The sequence below is a fragment of the Pogona vitticeps genome, chromosome 2 (assembly GCF_051106095.1).
Source record: "Pogona vitticeps strain Pit_001003342236 chromosome 2, PviZW2.1, whole genome shotgun sequence".
Classification (NCBI taxonomy): Eukaryota; Metazoa; Chordata; class Lepidosauria; order Squamata; family Agamidae; genus Pogona; species Pogona vitticeps.
The window spans coordinates 41,738,897-41,760,518 of NC_135784.1; the positions used below are offsets into that span (position 1 = coordinate 41,738,897).

The following is a 21,622-nucleotide window of genomic DNA, read 5'->3' on the forward strand; positions in this document are numbered from 1 at the left end:
GCCAAAACAGTGTCATCCAAAAAAGAAGAGGGAACCATTATACAGTGGTGCCTCGTATAACGAGTGCCCCGTTTAACGACGAATCCACGTATTTGTTTGTTTGTTTGTTTGTTTGTTTGTTTGTTTGTTTATTTATTTGCTTTTTACCCCGCCCCTCTAGACCATGTCTACTCGGGGCGGCTTACAAAATAAAACAAAACAGTATAAAATATATAAAATCATACAATTACAAATTTCAATTTAAAACAATTAATTTAAAGAGAGGATTACCAAGATGGAAGAGCCAAAAGAGAGAGAGAGAGAGAGAGAGAGAGAGAGAGAGAGAGAGAGAGAGAGAGAGAGAGAGAGAGACTTAATTAACTGGAGGGAAGGCCTTCTTGAATAACCAAGTTTTTAACTGGCTTTTAAAAACACCCAGCGAGGGTGCCAGCCGAATTGCTGTTGGGAGGCTATTCCATAGCCGAGGGACCACCGCCGAGAAGGCCCGGTTTCTTGTTTTTTCCTTCTGGGCCTCTCTCGGCGTCAGACCCCTCAGCCGCCCCTGCTGGCTATATCGGGTGATCCGGGTAGTGATGCGGATTTTGCAATTGCAAAAGCGATCGCATTGCGATGTTTCCTATGTGATTTTTCCCCATAGGCCCCATTTCCCCCCAGCTGACTGGCAGGTGCTTTGGAGCGATCGCAGAGGAGGTTTCCCCGGCGGTCGCTCCGAAGCCAGCGCCGCCCAGCTGGGGGGAGAAGGCTTCAGAGAGACCATGGAGGAGGCTTCCCCGGCGGTCGCTCCGAAGCCAGCACCGCCCAGCTGGGGGAAAATGGCCGCCCGCAGCATTTTCGCGCCTCGCTTACCAAGGCGGCGAAAATGGCGGCCGGATGGGGGATCCTTCGCTTACCGGTGAGTTTTTCCCCAATAGGAATGCATTGAACGGAGTTTAATGCGTTCCTATGGCTTCCCCCCTGCGCATAGCGAAGAATCCGGATAGCGACGTTAATCCTGGAACGGATTAACATCACTATGCGGGGCACCACTGTACTAACATACTTCTGGGGCAAACCCTAAACTTTCCAAATGCTGAACAAACTTTGAAAGGGGAGACTTAGAAAAAGAGGAAAAAGGAAATAGAGACTGAATTCAGAAAGACAGAGCAGCTTCCTCAAGCAGTCCACTCACACCACAAGCTGGATTTGAACTATAGAGAGGGCAAGATCATATCAAACAAAGGAGGCATAGTAAGGAGAAGACATACTATAAAGGTGAGAAATAAAGGCATGATCAAATGACACAGAGAAAGTGTTCAGGAAACAAAACATCTTTAAAAAATCTTCAGGGGAGAGCAATCTCTAAACAAGTATGTGTCAATTGTCCAAGGACATAAAACTGGGTGGGGTGTTGCACATCCTAAAGAAGGGTATGGTTGGGTAGTTAGAATTGGACACAGAAGCACTCCATGCTGCAACATTTTGTAGCAACTACTGCTTCTCAAGAAATAATGTCCGTGCTTAAAAAACCCAAAGAAGCTTGATTTTTTTGGCCAAGTTAATCAACAGTCCAACAGCCATATTCTAAAGAAATATCATTTACTGCAGAGGATAAATAGCAGCTAGGAATTTTAAGACTACAAATTATGTGCCCCTCAGGGGATTTTAAGCTTGATTTTCCTGAATAGTGTGGTGACTCATTCCATGGAGCACAAGAGATAGCCTTTGAATCAGAATAGAGTTCAAAAGCAGTTTATAATGGAGCATAGGAGTCAGCTGCTCAAATGAAAATAAAACAAAAAGTCAGAAAAATTTTACCCATTATGCAAAATATTTTGGCATTGCCTACATCATCACACTGTAGTACCAGAATAACATGATGAAATAGCTGCTCTGTGAATTTTTATGTTCAACTTTCACTATTTATTCTCTAAATAATCAAAATCTTCACTAGACAATTGATCAGAATTTTGGCAACTGATATTTAAATATTTGACTGAAAACTGATTGCTATATTTGACAGTATTTTATAGTTGACACAATTATATCTGCTGTTTTTTGTAGTTAACAGCTTGCAGTATTTCATATTTGTCGTCAGCCAAAATCAAAACAATCAACAGATGCCACCAACTCTAAAGGAACCGACACTGAAATAAAATGCCATTCAAATTTCAAATTGCTACTTAGGATCTGAATAAGGAATCAGAAAATCAGTGAAATTGTTTAAGCCACCACCCTTACCTCCCCACCAAAGATTTATAATCTTAGTCCTAAAATAGAAGCAGTGACCCAATTATTATGCTGTGCTACCAACAATTACTGGACACAGAGTCCTAAATCCAATTGTTAGACCAAAGTAGAACAGAGCCATTGAATAAATAAGATTCACTAAGTAAACACTTATATAAGTCCCACTGATTCAGCTGGTCTAGTTGAGATGTGACTAAAAATTGGATTTATCCCAGCATGTTTTAGACTAGCAACTACAGTATAGCCCAGGGGTGTCCAACCTTTCACCTTCCCTGGGCCACATTAGAAGATGAAAATTTGGTTTGGGCCGCACATACATTTGGTTTGACCCACATGGGGGGGGGCAGCCCTAGCCGTCCTCCGCAGCCCCGCTCCAAGTGCGCTTACCGGCAGCTGCGATCTCAGACAGCAGAGGCTGCCAGCTTCAACTCCGGTGGCTTTATGGGGCCGGGAGGGGGTCCACCTATTGACGTGGACGGCGCAATGCAGTCACGCAGCCCCCCTGTCCCCTCCCCTCCGACTCCTTCCTTCCCCCTCTCCCCCTCTCCTGTTGTGACATGCCCCGGCCACATTCCGTCCGCAAGTGCCGGCAGTGTAACTTGAAACTTTGGAATTTCTTTAAAAATAAAAAATGGCACTGGGCTGCATTACGAGCTGACCTGGGCTGCATGCGGCCCTCGGGCCACAGGTTGGACAAGCCTGGTATAGCCTATATCTCTCAATGCACAACCGTCCTGTTCAAAAACAGCATAATTGTCTCTGTTCATATGAAAGCATACTACGTAGCATAGGCAGCAACTTGTTCCGGAATACCCAAGATTCTATGAGCCCCATTCACTTTGCCATGCTACATCTTTTATCAGTTTCAGCCACATTTCCTATCTAATACCTCCCGTCCGGCCTAAACAGAACTTATATATCCAAAGGCAGTGCACCACTAGTATGAAATACCAGAGTCAGAAAGAAGAGTAAGTTGTACCTATAATGTCTGGCTAGTAAGCTTCAAGAAAACATTTGGCTGGCTTGTACACTACTGGAAATAGTACTGCATCTCTGGGTTAGATTAAACTTTGCCTAAGCCAGTAAGAAAAGTCACCCTAATATATATTAAAGCATTTTTATAGCTCCCATTTTATCCTACAAATACTAGGGAGAAAAGCCCCAGAATGGACAGACTCAGCCACCTCTGTAGCCTCAGTGTACAAAAGTGTTTTGAACTGATGCAGAACAACTGCAGTGTGGATACCACTTATGCCTCCGTAAGGACAGCATCCCATACTCAGGGCATCACAAATAATATGTATTTCAGCTTTATTAATATGTCATATTAAGATGCACACCTCTAGGCATCCATTTCTTTAAGACAAGCATGGAACATTCATGTTCCTCAACCCCATTCAAAAATAAGCTTTTACTTACACTCAAAGGAAAAGGGTCATGTGACACTCCAACTCCATATAAACCACAAATGAACCCATGGACACAATCTGCACACTCAGCCACGTGTAAAAGTTGTGCTTCCTGCAGAACAGATTTCACAAGTAAAGAGAGTAGTGATGACCAGAAATATTAGTGAGCTGGTAAAGCAAGCCATAATTTGTGGAAAATTACATGGAACTTGCTCCTAAGGTACTATGTACAAAGATCTGGAAACAAATAAGGTGTATGAATGACATGCATATCACAGCCTGATGGAACAACACTTTTTGCTTAGCTGCATTCATTTTTGGCCATGCCACTCTCAATGCAGCTTGGCCAGCCATGCTGGTGAACGAAGTGACAAGAAATTATTACCTGTCCTTTAAAACTGTAGGGTATGGCCCCTTTGGGGTTATTTGTACATGTAACCATCATGGTTCATTAAGGTAGCACCTTGCTTATACCGTAATAATTAAAAAAAACTATAGTAACATCATAGATTCTCTCTCTCTCTCTCTCTCTCTCTCTCTCTCTCACACACACACACACACACACACACACACATGTCAATGAAAGGGACTTTCTGATATCATTAGAGTTGTGAGACTGTCAGCAGATTAGATTAGACAGACAGACAGATACTGTAGATAGATAGATAGATAGATAGATAGATAGATAGATAGATAGATAGATAGATAGATAGATAGATAGATAGATAGATAGATAGATAGATAGATAGATAGATAGATAGATAGATAGATAGATAGATAGATAGATAGATAGATAGATAGATAGATAGATAGATAGATAGATAGATAGATAGATAGATAGATAGATAGATAGATAGATAGATAGATAGATAGATAGATAGATAGAGGGACACTTAATTGGAGCTTTTGTCATATCAATTTTGTGGGCAGGAAGGAATAACAAAGCTAACAGAGTGTGGAAGACATGAGAGAGGAAATCTATTCCTCCTCCTTTGACTCACCCAAACACAGAAACATCAAACTGAATACAATGCGCCATAATTTTAAAAGGATCTGGAGCTGATTAGTTAGACAAAGGCTAGCAAGGGCTCCTCCCTTGTTCAAAACAGTGAAGCAGTAAGCTGTGTCAAAGAAATGAGTGCAAAAATCCATCATTTAAAAAGAATCTATTTGATCAGCTAAACAAAAGGCTGACATAGTGATGCACAGCATAAGAGAATGAGCATAAAAAGAGGTTCAGAAGTTATCATTTGAGCCAGCCTGCTTTAGGATACACAAACAAATTTACAAAGGTGGCCAGGAGGGGAAGGAAAGACACAGACAATTCTTGACATCAATGGCAGTTTCTCACCAAGTCCTTCTTAAAAGGCTGGGATATGCAGGCGTTGAAGACATCAAAGACACTGAACTAATAAAACTGTAAAAACACAAGGAATTATTAGAGAGATAAATGGAAGGAAATTCTGATAAAGAGCCTCCCAATCAAATAACTACTACAAAGAGTAAAGATAAAAAGGAATGGAACATCCTTTGCTATGCTGCAATAATAATAATTCAAAAAAGAACTGTTAAAAAAAAACTTCACAGCAATTAAAAAGGCAGCAGATGATCCCAGAATCCCAAGAGATTCATGAATTGGTTGCTTCTACACGGCTATGCCTCAGTGCTCCCAATGGAGTTTCTTAGAAATTTCATTGGTCCATTTGAATATTAGCAGTATTATTGTCGCATATAAACCAACAAACCTCTAATCCTATACAAAATATTAAAAAAGGGTAGAGGTGCTGCTCACAGGTTTATGGTCTAAAAATCTAATTTTTGTTGGTTTTTCAGAGTCCTTCATTCTCTCTCTCTCTCTCTCTTTCTGACGGAAGAAGCATTGTTACCGTAATAGTTTCCTTGCACTTGCTTACACAGTGCCTCCTGCAGAAAGATGCCCAGCTTAAGGAACAGGACTCAAGAGGAGGCATCAGCAATAACAATGAATATTAGTTGACTGGTGAGCCAAGCCAGAATATGTAGACTATACCTAGACTTTCCACTGGGAAACAGACACAAATTCCTAACAATCCTTTTCTCTCTAAAATTTTAACTCCCATTGTAACTACATGTCTTCTAATTGATTCTCATTTATGGCAGGGTTTCCTATGTGTTACTAAAAATCCTGGGACTATGTATCTTGTCCAAGACCACTCAGGCTGGTTTTTCTGCTGGGGGTGGGCAGTGGGGAATCAAAGATGCAAACTCAGGTTCCACATCTTGATGCTTCAAGTCAGTGAGTTATCCAACCAGCTCATACTTATCAGTTTAAAATACAATGCTGGAAGCAGAGAACAGGCTGTCATCTTAGCAGCAGTCAACCCATGTAGAAATACTTCCACCCAATGAGGGACCAACAAAGCATTAAACATAATCTCTGCACCAAATCCTCTCATTCTGAGAAACTTACTAACCAGTGTTTAAACAACTGCCAGGAAACATGTCTGAATGCCACTTTTGCAGTTAAGGACGTCAGAAATCAAAACTCAGGAGACAGAATGGAAGAGGAAAATTGCTCTCTCACGCACACACCCCACACACCCAACTAGTTACTAACCCTGTGGTTCACTCACAACACTTTAAAACAGCATGGCTTTCTTAAGCGCTACATGCTCTCAAACAAATCCTTAAATGTGGTGAGGGTAAGCAAAGAATGAGGTTACTGTATAATTTTTTTAACAAAAATCTACATTTGAAGATGCAGACACAAAAACACGTCTTGCAGGATCTGGAAACTGCAGGGCAAGGTTCTGCAAGGAAAGGAATGACGCCAGCTAGATAGCTCAGTGGTTTGGGAATCTGACTGCAGAAACAGAGGTTAGGAGTTTGATTGCTTCCTGTGCCTCCTTCACATGGGCTAGATTCAATGACCCTTAGGATCCTTTCCAGCTCTGCAGTTCTAAGATTATGACATCACTTAAACCACTACCTTCTCTTCTGCAGAGTTAGTGTAAAGAGATAGGCTTTGTTATGACATCAATTTTTATTGAGGGGTTGCAAATGAATTTTAGTGAGAACTCTCTATATCCTGCCACTTCCTACTCAGGGCATGGGCTAATCTTTTTAGGAAATCCATCTGCAAATATCCTTTCAAAAACAGTGCCACCTAAGCTTCTGGTTAACCAATCTCTACCGCATTATTGCAATTAAGATAAAAACCACATTGTCCCTCAGTAGCATCATAGTGAATTACTATTATGCAGCCTAATTTCCATTTACAGCCATAAATATAGCACATTTGTACATAAAGGTGACTTAAAATCCCAGCAATATGCAGTAAGACAGGAAACTCTGAAGACTTTGAATTAGCAATAAATGAAGTTGGCATCAGCTTTTATAGCCTTGGAAATGTTCCTGAAAACAATATTTTGGCCTAATATCAGTTTACAACGTTACTTTTTAGAAAAATGTATTTAAAAGATTAAAAACTAATTAATCAGGCACATATTACATGAGAACAGCACATTAAACATTTAATAATAAATCACCCACTGCAGGTGTTAGGCAAAATGGAAGAATTTATTGTTATAAGATGATGCTGATGTACATGTGGAAAAGGCCCTCATGGAATAATTTTGGACACTGAAATATCTTGTAAGGCACTGGAAAATCCACATTTAATGCCTGTTACTGAGGAATATAACAATGGGCTTCCAAAGCATTGATAAATTGGTTGATAAATTATACAATGAAAGAGGCCATCTTGCCAATGCTGTCATTTCTATCCAATCATAGGCTTATTGGCAAATGTCCCATTTTCATCTGGTGAAAGAGGAATCCATTTCCAAAATACAGAGGGCCAAATACAGGCGAAAGGGAGAGGTGAGACAGAATATTAAGTCTAGTCATGTTGTTTTCAATTTCCATACAATTTGACTTGGCAAAATGTTCCTCTGGTGTAAAAATCTGGGACAGTAGGCTAAAAAAATAGCATCACAAGGACAGACCTATAAGGAGAACTATTGTTGTTGTTTATTCGTTAAGTCATGTCTGACTCTTCATGACGCCATGGACCAGAGCACTCCAGGCCCTCCTGTCTTCCACTGCCTCCCGGAGTTTGGTCAAATTCATGTTGGTAGCTTCAATGACACTGTCCAACCATCTTGTCCTCTGTCGTCCTTTTCTCCTCCTGCTCTCACACTTTCCCAACATCAGGGTCTTTTCCAGGGAGTCTTCTCTTCTCATGAGATGGCCAAAGTATTGGAGCCTCAGCTTCAGGATCTGTCCTTCCAGTGAGCACTCAGGTTTGATTTCCTTCAAAATTGATAGGTTTGATCTCCTCGCAGTCCAGGGGACTCTCAAGAGTCAGCACCACAATTCAAAAGCACCCATTCTTCGGCGATCAGGCTTCTTTATGGTCCAGCTCTCACTTCCATACATCGCTGCTGGAAAAACCACAGCTTTGACTATGCAGACCTTTGTCGACAAGGTGATGTCTCTGCTTTTTAAGATTCTGTCTTTTTAAGATTCTGTCCCAAGAAGCAGACGTCTTTTGATTTCGTGACTGCTGTCACCATCTGCAGTGATCATGGAGCCCAAGAAAGTAAAATCAGTCACTGCCTCCATATCTTCCCCTTCTATTTGCCAGGAGGTGATGGCCAATGGCCATGATCTTCATTTTTTTTTATGATGAGTTTCAGACCATTTTTTTTGTTCTCCTCTTTCACCCTCATTAAGAGGTTCTTTAATTCCTCCTGACTTTCTGCCATCAGAGCGGTATCATCTGCATATCTGAGGCTGTTGATATTTCTTCCGACAATCTTAATTCCGGTTTGGGATTCATCCAGTCCAGCCTTTCACGTGATGTATTCTGCATATAAGTTAAATAAGCAGGGAGACAATATACAGCCTTGTCGTACTCCTTTCTTTTAGCCTTTTGTTTCTGTTCATGGGGTTTTCTTGGCAAAGATACTGGAGTGGCTTGCCAGTTCTTGCTCCAGGTGGACCGTGTTTAGTCGGAACTCTTCACTATGACCCGTCCGTCTTGGGTGTCCTTGCACAGCATAGCCCATAGCTTCTACTCAAGCCCCTTCACCATGACAAGGCAGAAATCCATGAAGGGGAGGGAGAACTATAGGTAACAGGAATAGATAATGTAAATAAAATCCCAAGTTAAAATATCACCATAGCTATTAATGCAGTTGACAGTCTTTGGAAAAGAGCTATTCTCTCAACCTGTGCTTCCTGTTGGCAACATGGTAGTGACAACACTGGCCTGCTAGTCAGGTCTGGTATACAGTCTTGTGAAAAAGTAACTACACCCTCTTTGAATTCTATGGTTTTACATATCAGGATACCATAAAAATCATTTGGTTCTTAGCAGATCTGAAAATTAGTTAAATTTTCTGAGGTAAATTCAACCTCAGATGAACAGCAACACATGAAACATTACACTTAATTTGTGTAAAATAAATCACAATACAGTGTAATGTCACGTGCTGTTGTTCATCTGAAGTTCTGCTTCAGAACAGAGCAGCTAAGGACAATTTGATTTTCATTATGTCATGATACATAAAACCATAAAATTCAAAGAGAATGTACTTCCTTTTTCAGATGACCGTAAGGATTAGACAGTCTTCGCCATCATCACTGTTTGACTTAGAACGCTAAAGTAATTGTAGAATCATACAGCTAAAAAGGGCCCAATTGGACCATCAAGTACAATTTACTGTACTCGCAATTTACTAAACCAAGACTCTTGGGAAACTGTGAAAAAGACCATGTTTAGTCCTGGGAGGGTGTGGCAAAGAATATTTATTTCAGGTGAAATGCTGGCAGTTCTGAAATACAAATAACGTCTAAAAGGAAGAGGAAATCTGATCCTAAAGACCTGAGAAGAAAATAACTTCAAGTTAAAAACACATGTAAGACTTTCCATTGATGAATTACTCTTTAGATCAGTAGCACACTGCCTCAAGGGAGTAAGAAACTTTCCTATCAGGCAGCAGCTCAAACAGTCTAACAAGAATGAGTGAGGTTTTTTTCCTGAAGATCTGGTAAAATCCAGTGCAAGATGAACAAGGAGTAGACATGTCTTGCCCCTTGCCAGATGGAAGATGCCTGATGCTGTGCACGCTGAGGTCTTCAGGCACACAAAATGCACAGCTGAAGGAGAACCTACTGCCCAGTAGGTCCTGCTAGGTCTTAAGAAGGCAAATACAGTCTTAAATCCCAAAACAACCCATGTTGAAAGTGAAAGGATATTTTTTTGGGGGGGGAGAAATGCATAAAATGAATATTCTATATACTGTACACACATTAGCACTAGACATGAAATATACATTTAAACTGGTATTTGAAGATTTTGAAACTCAGATCAGAAAATAACCCCAACTTACAAACCTAGGTTTACTTTAACAAATCCTATGCCTATCTTTCCATTCTACAACCACAAGTGTGTTTTTCTTCCATCCCAATTTTCCTAAAAGAATTAAGAACAGAAATACTGTTCACAGGTTCAACCTACCTTAAATCTAGGCATCACACAGCTGTGGGTCATAGTTCCAGAAAAAGAATCTTTAATCACAAAATCAACTCTTCACTTTGCTCAATGTAGAAGACTACATTCATAAATAATACTGACAGAGGAACAAAAGGCACTGACCTATCTCCTCTAAGAATTTATACTTACTTCCTCTTGCCATGAAAGATCCATATATATATATATATATACATACACACACACACACACACACACACACACACACATATATACACACATATACATACACACACACACATATATATATACACACATACACACACATATACATACATACAGTATATATACACACATATATGTATGTGTATATATATATATATGTATGTATATGTATGTATATATGTATATATATGTGTGTGTGTGTGTGTGTGTATATGTATATGTATATGTATATGTGTGTGTGTGTGTGTATCTTTCATGGCAAGAGGAAGTAAGTATAAATTCTTAGAGGAGAATGGGGTTACACACACACACACACACACACACACACACACACACACACACACACACACACACACACTTTTTGAAACAAGGAAGAAACAGCACTTCCAACACCAACTTGCCAAGCTGGTTGGAAATTAGGCAACAGATTACATCCTTTTATTATTATTATTATTATTATTATTATTATTATTATTATTATTATTATTATTATTATTATTATTATTATTATTATTATTATTATTATTATTATTATTATTATTATTATTATTATTATTATTATTATTATTCCAGCAAACACCTACTGATTCTGAGGTTCCCCTAAACATATACAACTAACCAGTGAAATATGTGAACAAACATTAATTATAAAATAAAAGATCTCCAGAAAGGAAACAGCAATTAAGTTACACCTACAGGCATGAACTATTATACTAAGCTATCTCAGAGGACTAGAAATTTGCATTCAAAAGACCTGATATCAGGATGCAACTCCTTTTAGATCTTAAGAATCACAGCAGGGGAGGAATCTATATAGCTTCATAGGTTTGTGAGGATTACTAGGAGGGCAACTCTGTTCCAGAAAAAAAGGCTTTCAACACCTTAAAAATTAACTAATGTTGTCATAATTGAAGGTTTTGTGTACAGTATATTGTCCATATCAGCAGATACATCTGAGCAGACTTGAAGACACTACAAATCTCTTTATAGATTTATAAAATTGATGGAACAGGGGAGTTGTTATATACCACTTATTAAGAAATTAAAACCAGTGATTCCAGAGATATGTGGCGACACTGGCAGAGAGCAGAAATTTGCAAATGAAAGGAGGCTGCAAGATCAGCATAGATTTTGTGTTGACTGAGTAGAAACAGAAGATAGTATAGACTTGGTTTTGCAATTTAAATCTTGACAAGAGCACATTGTATAAAGAAGGTAAGTGCTAATATGTCGAAATAGACGGAAACAAAACATCTGTGCATTAGAAGCAGGGTGGATAAAAATGAATGATTTTCTAAAATCAAGCTGATCTAAACTACGATTTAAATTTTAAAAACTGATGTTTTATTTAAATTATCAAAAAAATCTGATTTTTAGTTTAAATCATGAGTGGCCTTTTAGGCCAGATGGGCGGGGTATGTATGTATGTATGTATAAATAAATAAATAAATAAATAAATAAATAAATAAATAAATAAATAAATAAATAAATAAATAAATTTAACTTGTGATGCAAGTCAAATTTATTTGCAATAAATTCACCCTCATTAGAAGATTGAAGAGAATTATATATTTTTAATATCTTCAGTTTGCATTAATATACAGAATTAATCACTTTCTATCAACCCAACTTACTACTTGTTTACCATAGATTAAAATAATCCACAAAAACAAAAGGAAAGAAGAATGGTGTAGCATTTTAAAGATCTCTTTGAAAATAACCTGAGTTTTCACCAGTGCTGATATGCAGGGAAGACTGGGGACCTGACAAAAGCTCCAGGTGACAGTCTAATACTAAAGGAGAAAGGAATAAGGTGTAGCCAGAGGGGAAGAGTGAAAACCATCATGAGACATGGAAATCAGACTTCCCAGAAGGATAAAAGATATCCATCTTTGTTAGCATAAGGATGTCAGAATCGTAACTGGAGGCTTTGTACTCTGCTTTTGGTGTTTATATATTTTATCTGACATCTATGGTATAGTACAGTTCTTCCATAGTACACATCTTACCTGCTCACCAAGGCAAAGAATGCCAGCAGAGACATGGAGAGCATACCCATGCTTTGTGAGAGAGCACATGATTTGCATGTGGTAGGTAGCTCTCAGGGACGTGGTGGCACTGCGGGCTAAACCGCAGAAGCCTGTGCTGCAGGGTCAGAAGACCAAGCAGTCGTAAGATCGAATCCACGTGACGGAGTGAGCTCCTATCGCTTGTCCCAGCTCCTGCCAACCTAGAGGTTTGAAACTATGCAAATGCACGTAGATAAATAGGGACCACCTCAGTGGGAAGGTAACAGCGTTCCGTGTCTAAGTCGCACTGGCCATGTGACCACGGAAGATTGTCTTCGGACAAAACGCTGGCTCTATGGCTTGGAAACGGGGATGAGCATCGCCCCCTAGAGTTGAACACGACTGGACAAAAATTGTCAAGGGGAACCTTTACCTTTACCTTTAGGTAGCTCTCAGACTGAATCAGTCTTCAGCATCTCCATTTAAATGTTCACATATCAGGTGGTATTGGCAAAGCCCACTCCTAATCAGCCCGGAGAGCCACTACAAGTCTAGGTAAGCAATACTGGGCTAAATAGATCAAAGGTCTGTCTCATTATATAGCAGGTACTTATTCCATATGATCTTGTTCTAAACTCTTGAATTTCTCACTCCATTTCCCCTCCCCCTCCCTCGAATCTTACTACACTAACCTACATCATCTATCCAGTTCCATGGGTTGAACCCTAGTTGTTTACTGCTTATATCACTAACTAATTTTATTAACTGCCTGTGAAACAGATTGAAGCAGGGTTGGATATGAATACTGCTCTTGTGTTACAGCTGTATGCTATTGAGCCAGAGTGTTTTTGAAGGTCTGCTTCAACCACAAATCTTTTTGTTACCATACTATATGCAAATGCACCCCGCCAACTGTACTGTATTCTCACGATATTTTTCATTATTTCATGCCAAACCTAATTCCCACAGTATGATAATTCTTGTTGTTGTGTAACTATGTGTGAAATTAGCCTGACAACCAAGTTCAAAGCTGTGGACCAAACTCTAGTTCTATAATTCCAATAGTGATCTTCGAGTAGCCTGAGACTGGTAAATCTACAACGCCATACCCAATCCTGTTTGCTGAAAGAGCATTTGACCAATAAAACGTAATAAAAATTATCTTCTATCTAGGATATTTTTCCATCCATTCTGAGGGCAAAAGCCTTTACTCAGTGTGCTGGTTCCATAAGATAAATAATGAAACATAAAAGTATAAATTAAAGGCAAAAAGTAACATTATATATGCACAAAAATGACAGCCTGCTGAAAACCTAGCATATTAAAAATGGGAGCGGGGTTGTCTTATTCCTGTATGCAAATGACAGCAGCTCAGGATTAGCTGCAGACAGGGAATCTATGTGGGATTAGCACAGTGAACCAACCATCATGCCTACTAGAATATTCAAGAGCAGCATATATGCAGAGGATTTTCAGGAGAAGATTTGAGTGACAAAGAAATGGCAAATTCTTGACACCGTCACATTCAATTCTCTTTTGTCAACAGCACATAATTGCATACATGTTATTTCCCCAAGCATTTATGGCATAAATTATTTCATAGGTGCAATGGTGAGCAGCCAGAGGAAGGATAACAGCAAGACATCCATACAAGACCTTCAAAGTGAAAGCATAAGCAATACCTATATTATGGGAAAGTGTTGTTTAAAGAAAGAAAGAAAAATGAAATCCAACATAATCATTTCTAGTGTCAGGCAAAGAACTGGAGCCTTGAACAGCTTGAATTGCTGAATTAATGCCTCGTGCTCTTGCTTCCGCCTCCCCCATATACACACTTTTCCCAGGCACTCTGAATACTATGACAAGCTTGCTTTTGCCACAGCAGGCCATTTATATTCAGCAAAGTATATGCTAAGGTCAATTTATAAATCTGGATATTCATCTGAATAGTATACATTTTTAAATCAATCAAAGTGTCTGCAGACTGTCAATATGGGAGAACTTGGAGAGGCATCATATTAAGAGTATGCATGGTGTGTGGGTGGTGGGAGCATTGAGGAAGAGCACCAGCTCTGAGTACAATCAGGATTTAGAGTGTTTCTAGACTGTATTTTCATTGGGCCCATTCACCTTCATGGGCCTAGCTTTCATGTGCTGTGTATTTTCTTACAAGCAAGAATCTGTTAAAAGGAAAAGACACTGCCTTTTAACTAACAGCAGCAGGACCTCTCTGTCTAGAAGTACCCACAATTTTTCAAGGGTTATGCGGGAACTGGTACACCAACTACAAACAGCAGGACAGGAGCCAGATCACTCCAGCTGCTGAACTGCTTGATGTTGTGAGACATGTGTTCTCACTGACCACATGCAGCAAAAGTGGGAAGAATATTCAGGGTTGGGGGCCCCTTTTTCTTTCCCCATGTACATCTTCTGCAACTGTACACAGCACACTGCTTTCAACAATGAAATGGGTGAATTCCCCCCCCAAAAAAAGACAGGGTGCCCTTAGCTAGCAGCGGTGGGTGGATTGTGGGACTTGAATCAGTCTCCATATAGCAGTAATTCCCAACCTTTGGGTCTCAAGACGTTCTGGAACTAAAACTCCCAGAAGCCATGCTGGCCAAGATCCAAGGTTGGGAACCCCTGTTCTATAGTACAGGCAGAGGAAAGGATGAGAAAATTAATCCCCAATCATAGTAATCACTGGAGCAGGAGTAACAAATGCAAAGCAGGCAGGAATCCCAGTGGGGTATGGTGAAGGTCCCCAGCTTCTCCAGCTGATTGGTGGTACATACCACTTTAGATTGTAAAAATAGATTGCATTTTGTGTAAGAATGTTACATTAACAGTCCAGTTTTGAAGTAATTGTAGGATTTCCTGCACATTTAAAGGTACAAAGCAGACTTACCATCCTCAATAATTTCCTCCCTTTCCCTACTGTCATGTCACAATCTACAAAGAATGCTTTCCTGATTTAACTCTCTCTATGCTCTTATTTGAGATACCAGAGGAAAGCAGAGATACATTCATTTCAAGAGCTGTTCAAAGACTATTATCAAAGGTCTGCCGGTAGGGCAGTTTTCTCCTCGACTTTTGATTGCTATGTCACAGTTAGGTTAGGTCCAACTAGCCCATATCATCTTTCCCATAAGAGTGAACAAGAAGATGAGAACATTAGGAGCACTGCAACATACCAAAGGCCTATCTAGTTCTGCATTCTGTCCTTGCAATGGCCAACCAGGTTACACGGGCAATCTCAAATAGGTAACAAATGCAACACCACCACCCCATCTCCCATTCTTCAGCAACTGATGCATTTTGCCTCTGTTACTAGAGGTGACAGATAGCTATCCAGACTAGAAGGTATTAATCATGAATTTTGTCTGATTTTCTTTTAAAACCATTTAACCTGGCAGCCATCTTTATATCCTATATGACTTAATTCCACAGTTTAGCTCCACTACATAAAGCAATATTTTTTATACTTATCTTCAATCTACTATCACTCAACTTCATGTTGCAGTATTATGGGAAAGGAAGAAAAATTTTCTAAGGACTCGGAGGTTAAGGTCTCTTCCCTACTGTTGCCTCCCAGCAACTTCCAGCACAGAGAAGACACCTCTTTCTTGACGGAGGTTCCACAGGCTTACTAAAGCCATAGCCATCAACAGAGTGACTATTCTGTGTGGCCTAAATCCAATTGCTAGTCCTAACTAGAAAAGAGCCACTGAGTAGGCTGCTAAGGGGCTTGTGATAATGCCATAGGAGTCATCATAATTTTAAAGAACTAAATGTCTGGAACAACTGATAGGGAGGAGAATACGACATTTAATCATACATTTAATTTGGTAGTTTGGTAAGTGACTTGTGTAAAGACAGAGCCATTCAATTTGTGCAAGAAAAAAAAACCTTCATCCTGAGTAAATCTCTAGTGTTGCAGATTTTTATATGAACTGACCTGATTCTTGATCCCTCTCTCAAACCACCTATCCTCTCCTGTTTAGCACCTGTTTGGTTTCTCCAATGTAGAGCTCCGAACACTCCTCTCCTCTGCATTGGATTGCATAGACTATATTGCTCCTGTTGTGTTTCGGTATCCAGTCTTTTGGGTGGCTCAGGCACTAGCAGCCACTAAACAGGAAATGGCCCAGCACAGGAGGGGGGGATGGCTCCCGACCACAATCACCAGAGTTCCTTCATTTGAAGGATAAAGGACACTCATATGATGACCAAGATGTACTCATTTTGGAGAAGATACTGTACGTGGTTTGAGAGAGGGGTCAGGGAGGCCACACATGTACATATAGAAAATCCTTCACTCAGTAGGGCTGGAGGCCTTAGATACAATCTTTCTCCTATTTATCATGCTGCCCTTTCATCTGTCCCCATAAGATTAGGACCACAAACACCAGAAAGGGCACACTGTTAACGACCGTTAGGGACCCATGACAATGGATGGAGAAGGACTGCGGAAGTGGGATTATCCCTCATCCTCAATCCTTTGTCTTTCCAAAGAACCTATTCAGACCAGGAGGAGTGAATCCAACCTGGAGGATATACAGGGGATCTCCTACCAACTCCCCTCAGACTGAAGAAGCTACTTCGGCCTAACAAGAAAGAAGTCCAGTTGCCATGACTCAACTTCTAGATCTCTATGTGAAGTTTCTTTGTTAAGACTACACACGAATATGGACAACAAAACAGACTGAGATTGAGTAGAAACAGCTGTCTGTCAATCCTTAGCACAAATGGCATTTGTAAGAGGTCACATTAAAGCAGTTGATATACCATTCTAGCTTTTCCCTCCACATCTGCATTTATGACCTACTTCAGCAGCAAAACATTTAAGCAAAGTATGTAGAAAGCCTGGATTTATTAATCTTGAGAAGCTATTGGCATTCATGTCAGCATTAAAAATACATTACACTTAAAAACATTGCCTGCTTGCACACACAGGCTGATATCTATGTAGCTCAGAAGGATGATAAATACACAATAGTAGGTGATGCTTTATGAGGTGTGCAGGGTTTGGATACAAACTCCTCTTGACTGCCCTCAAAGCTAATCCCACCTATTTCAATGGGGGATCACTTGCTTTCCCCGTATCCCACCTTTGAATGTTCTTCCTCACATGTAGAGTAATATAAGCACATAATTTATTATCAAAAGACAAAATGGCAACTATCAACTTGGATGGCCTTAGAAGGGGAGCGGAATGATAAGGCTACAAGTCATGATGGCTACAGATTGCCTCCAGCATACAAGGCAGTATGTTGCTGAATATTTGTTGCTAAGCAACACAAATGAAAGGGTCCTACTGCACTCACACCCTGCTTGTGGGGCTTCCCAGAGGCCCCTGGATGGCTACTATGAGAAATGAATGCTGAAGATGATAGGCCTTTGGTTTGATCTGGCATGTCTGTTAAACATGCACAATGAAGGGGAAGGGAAATCCCTTTACTGGTAGTTCCAATGCTATCCAATGAGGAAATATTGTGGTCATTAACAGTTCTGCCTTTGCAACAAATTGCCCATGAATTCATGCAAAGAGTTAACATTTTCATTCGTGGTTTTTATTTCACTATCATTTTTACACAGCACACTTTATTTTGAACAATCTACCAAACAGGAACTCCTAGAAGTATAAGCATTTAATCACCATCAGGAATTTTAACCACAGGTGCTGGCTCATAAAATAACTACTGCATTTTCAAAAGATCTACAAAATTTGAGAGAGAATTTACTAGAGGATTCACAGATAACAATCAATTATGTCCTTTTGTTATTTCAGCTCCCTCCACCCCCACCCAGTGGAATGCAACTTGATGCACTAAACATACATTTTGTGAAACAGAGGTAAGACATGTCAACACACAACAACTGTATCTCCATTTTTCTTCTCTGATCTCCCATGGTAAAACTAGCTAACATGGCCGTAACTACTTAGGGTACAGAGGGAAATCACAAACCCACACCCAGACAGAAAGGTCTTGCACAGGAAACAAAATACAGAATTTCACTTAATATGAATTTTACCATTTTATGTATTCGAAACCACACAGTGCCCAGCTTGTGAAAACGCAACGTGTTATGGTTATTTAAGAACAGCATGCAAAAAAGATGCCTTCTTAATTCTTTGGCCAATCAGCAACCCTTCTCTACCGTCATTTGGCAAATGCTCACTCTCTTTTGGGAAAAATAACCAAACCTACATTCCTACCACATCTCTCTCTTTCCATCATAATTCCACCTTCTATATCACTGGGCTTTACCAATGAACTGTCCCTTTAACGAAGCATCCAGTCTCTTCCCATTTCAATCATTTGCTTGCCAGGATCAGGCACCCACAGCAGGCGATAAGTGTAGCAGCTCACAGCTGTCTACCTCACAGACCAACCAAGCGCTGTTCTATAAGCCCACTGCCTCTCATTTGCATCCATGCGCGCCCATATGCATGCGCACACACTTCTGTATCTACAGACTGGAAAGGTGGCTGATCTTTTTATTTTTTTTCTCCCTTCTCCCAGTTAAGACAAAGTGTTGATGCCTGAACAGCAACTGCATTTTTTCAAAGGATCCAACTGAATTGCTTCACACACAAGGATTCCCCTACTTATCCCCTCCATCCTCAATACACCCCCTTCCTTCTTGAGGCTAAAAGGAGGGCAGAATGGAAGAAACACACCTGCTGTACCTCCATTGATATACACAAGGGGGTACTGAAGGATCCCCACCCCTTGAGCTCTCTTTCCCCCACCAACACTGAGACAGCATTGTTCTTACACTTACACACACCACACCACACACACACACACACACACACACACACACACACACACACACTCTCCATCAGCTGCTGCCTTGCTCTCCCCTTTCTCCTCTTCCAACACCCTGCACCCCCAACCTCCTTTTGGCATGCTCCTTTTCCTCCACCCTCCCCGGGAAAGAGGTGGATTTGAAAGCGGGGGGGGGGGAAGCAAAGAAAGCAAAGCAACCACCCCAGGCTGACGACCACATTTTGGAATGCACTTCATTAAAATATAGCTGCCCGATCCCAACCTGCAATGCGGAGGCAAGACAAAGCGAGCGCCACGCTTCCCCTTGCCTCTCGCTCAAAAGCCCCATTGTTCAGCAGGCATCTGGTCCTGATCTCAACCTATTCGTGCCCATTGACCCCGCTTTTCACAGTGCACCCGTCCACCGAGGGGCCTCACGGAAAGCTTGCTGGATGAATTAAAAAAAAAAAGCCAGTAAGCAAGCAGCACTAGCCATCTGTCCTCCCAAGGCTGAACTCAGACAGGGGAAGGCGCGGGCGCTTCCTCTGGCTGCCTGCCTGCCCCTTCCTCGCCCGTCCTCCCCACCCCACCCCCGGTCTCTCCTTCCAGCCTCTTCCATCAACGCCTTGCCCTAAAGCTGAGGAGCAACCTGTGCTATTTTGGCTCCGGAGAGGCTGGCGCGGCTAGCACCACTTGCTGCTGAAACATTTATTGCCTCCGCATTGCCAAAGAGAGCCTTTCCACCCCCGCCAGCCTCCAGCATAGGCTCGGTGCGGGCACAGACACACACACACACATTGCACACACACACACACACACACACACAGAGTATATAAATATATATACAGACAGCGAGCGGCATACCGACTTGCCTGGGTCCTTGGAGATGCAAGCTCAAACCCCAGGATTAATCCTTCCTTTGTGAAGTCGTGGCGCTAAAAAAGTCCCGCTCTGTCATGATTCGCAAAGCTGCCGCAAAAGGGAGGGGGGGAATGTAAAGAGCGGGGGGGGGGCGACATGCAAGGCTCACAACCGTGAAAAGAGGGGGCGTCGAAGGGTGGGGGTGGTCAGGACTTATTTGCATTAGAGCTTCTGCCACATGACACCAAAATTAAAAAAAAAAATGGGGCGCGAGAATGGGGACGAGTTAAGCCGGTGGCTGGCGGCGGCGGGAGCCGACAGCACGGAAAGGGAAACAAGCAGCAGCCTACCTTTTATATTATTGGTGATATTTCTAACACATGACAACAACTTCCATCTGTGTTTAAAGCTGGGAGTGTGAGGGAAAGAGCACTCCCTCACGGCGCCTTCTTCTCCCTCGTGAGGGGGGGGGGCACCCGACGTAGCCCGGAGGGCTCCAAGGGCACCTGGGTGTGGGGCCAGGGGAAGGGCCGGCAGGTGGCTGGGGGCTCCTCGCCCGACCCCGGCCTGGTTTCCTCTGGGCCCCCGCCCGACAGGACGCCCGAGGAAGTGGGGAAATGGTATTGCCCTCATTGGCGAGCCAAGAGACCAGCCCTCCCCCCCCACACACACACACACACCCAAATGGAGGCATGGATGCCTCTAAAATGTATCCATAGCAAATGCAATAGCTCAGGGTTGAGGTGTTTTTTGGGGGGGAGGGGGGCCGAGGAGCATGGATTTCAGGACACCAGACCCTCCCTTTGCCCCAGTTTTCGCCTTCTCGTTTGTTTCCTTCTTCCTCCGACGACATCTATACCTACACGGCCTCCCTCTCACTTCCCAAAGGAGTATTTATTGAAAACGTTAAGTGTGCAACTGTAGAGAAATGGTGCTGATGAAAGGGCTGGGTCGCAAGGTTTTCCTGATGGCGGAGGTTCAGATGGTTGGGGAATTAAGCCTTCCTCAGCATTTGGGATGCTTTCCCACCTGTTCCTCTACACACACACAAAATGGTTCAGAATCTGTTTTGGGGAGGGGGTTTTAATTTATTTCAGAATGATGAGAGGAAAACAGCTAATCCTAGATCAAAGGCTGCTTCCCTGGATTGGCTGGGCAGAACAAATATCTACGGGTAAGGAGCAGTCCTCCAGTGGTGGCTATGTTAATAGCGATCTGAGAAATGCAAACAGCTGTGTCCTCCCTTTGAATAGGCAGAGACACTCTGGCCTGCCTTGCACAGCAAACCCTGAAATACCACTGCAACAGGACAAGGACAGTCTGGGGGGAAGTAACAAATATTTTATTTCTCTTTTTTGGGGGGAAAGCTATCCCTTTCATATCAAGGATAATTGTATGAACTTGCTTATTTGTGTGCAGGCCAATGTCACAGGCATGCTTTGGAAATGTAGTGCTCTCCAATCTTCGGAACCACACACCCAGGTGAGGCTAACGTGACTGTAACTACTTAGGGCAGTGACTCCCAACCTTGAAAAATCCAGCTGTTCTTGTATTGCAGTTCTCAGAAACCTTTACCGCTATTCGAGCTGCAGTCCAAAAACGCTTGGGTGACACAAGACTGGGAACTACCAGCTTAGG

At 41.6% G+C, this 21,622-nt stretch overlaps 1 protein-coding gene across 49 annotated transcripts in view; it reads right to left on the bottom strand.

The window, feature by feature from the left end:
* Positions 1–21,622, bottom strand: part of MAGI1 (membrane associated guanylate kinase, WW and PDZ domain containing 1) — a 601,653-nt gene that overhangs the window by 293,300 nt on the left and 286,731 nt on the right. For 7 of the 49 annotated variants that reach the window (XM_078388871.1, XM_078388882.1, XM_078388876.1 and 4 more), the window contains exon 1: positions 19,988–20,308. The exons of 39 other annotated variants lie outside the window; for them this stretch is intronic. The gene's annotated coding sequence lies outside the window, so the exon portion shown is untranslated. Of the gene's footprint in view, positions 1–19,987; positions 20,363–21,622 lie in introns of those variants that run through there. 3 more of the 49 variants (XM_078388869.1, XM_078388866.1, XM_078388870.1) reach the window with 2 other exon arrangements.